Below are 1,474 nucleotides of genomic sequence, written 5' to 3'. Positions count from 1 at the left end.
AGCAGGGTGGGGAGAGTGTGTCTGTGGGGCATGGAAGGCTCTCCAGGGTGGGAACAGGGGACATTGTCTTTACAGAGACTTAGCTCCATCTGCACACAAAGACAGAGGCGTCCAGGAGCAGCAGGGTGGGAGGAGGCCACAGGACTTCCCACCAAGGCAAGAAGGATTGTTTAAGACCCTGAAGGGCTTTGTAGCCAGTGGCCCCTGCTGGGCCTCCTGCTCTGCCCTGATTCTGCACGTAGCCCCACCACCACCCCCACTCCACCAGAGAGGAGCCTGGTGGCTGGTCTCCAGGCCTGGGGCTCAGACACTTTGAGGCCCAGGCCCCTGACCTGGAGCCACTCCAGCTCCTGTACCAGGGAGGCCAGGTCCCTTGCCCATCCTCCCAGCTCCTCGCTCCCCAAAGCAATGCTTTTGTCCTGTGCTGCAGGGTCAGGGACCCTGGCTCACGGGACCCTCCCCCCATACTCATCGTCCAATGTAGGCAGCAGGCGAAGACGTCAACCCCCACCCCGGCCCCCTCTCTGTCTCTGCTGGAACGTGCCCATCACCCCCAAAGGGAGCCCCGCCTCCACTAGCGGTCACCCTACCCCTCCAGGCCCGGCCATCCTGGCCCACTTCTGCCTCCGCCAATGTCGCAGCACAGTGCCCGGGAGTCTGCAGTCTCTGCTCGGCACCTGGCAGAAAGCGAAAGCGGGATTCCTCTACATCCGCAGACACCACGCCCCTCTCCCAAAGCTTCCTGGGGTTCAGTGATAATATCCCACTTTAGGGATATTGTCTGTAAGAGAAACAACGCTTGGTCTCCGGTAGGGGGTCTTTCCTACCCCCTCCCCCAGGAAAAAACAAACAAAATAAACAGGTGTTGATTTGTCTGGGCCACACTTCTCATTGGTTTGGCAGTTCGGTAGCGATGGCACCATGGTGTGATGTCATCGGCTAGCCGGGAGATGAGGGTGGTAAGCAGCACCTTTACACAGAAGGGGGCATCCCCCTGGGGTGTGGCCGGTGTCACCTTTCATTTGGCAGGAGAAAACGAAACGAAACAGCCTTACTGCCCCGGAATGCATTCTGAACCAGAGCCTCCCTACATTAATAGAAGGCAATGTTCCCTGCTGTCGAGTTAATGCCGGCTCACGGCGACCCTCTGGAACTGCCCCGTGAGTTTCTGAGGCTGTAACTCCTCACGGGAGTAGAAAGCCTCGCCTCTCTCCGGCAGGGGGACTGGTGGTTTCGAACTGCTGGCCTACAGGAGGGATACAAAGAGAAGCTGCCACCGGAACCTGATCGGAAGGAACCCTCTAGTCCCCTGGGAGGATGGGTGCCAAGACAGTGGGCGGTCTCCAAGGGCATCAAGGCCCAGTTGAGATGCTGAGAGGAGACAACGGCCTTCCCTCAGACCCCACACACCAAGGCCTTCTGCTGGTGCCTCTCCAAGGCCTTCCTGCCCTCCCCTAAAGCTGGCGGCCCCATT

This window comes from Echinops telfairi, unplaced genomic scaffold (assembly GCF_000313985.2).
Source record: "Echinops telfairi isolate 266 unplaced genomic scaffold, ASM31398v2 ScPeMD7_7459;HRSCAF=8497, whole genome shotgun sequence".
In the NCBI taxonomy this organism is placed as follows: domain Eukaryota; kingdom Metazoa; phylum Chordata; class Mammalia; order Afrosoricida; family Tenrecidae; genus Echinops; species Echinops telfairi.
This window is presented reverse-complemented; position numbering follows the sequence as displayed.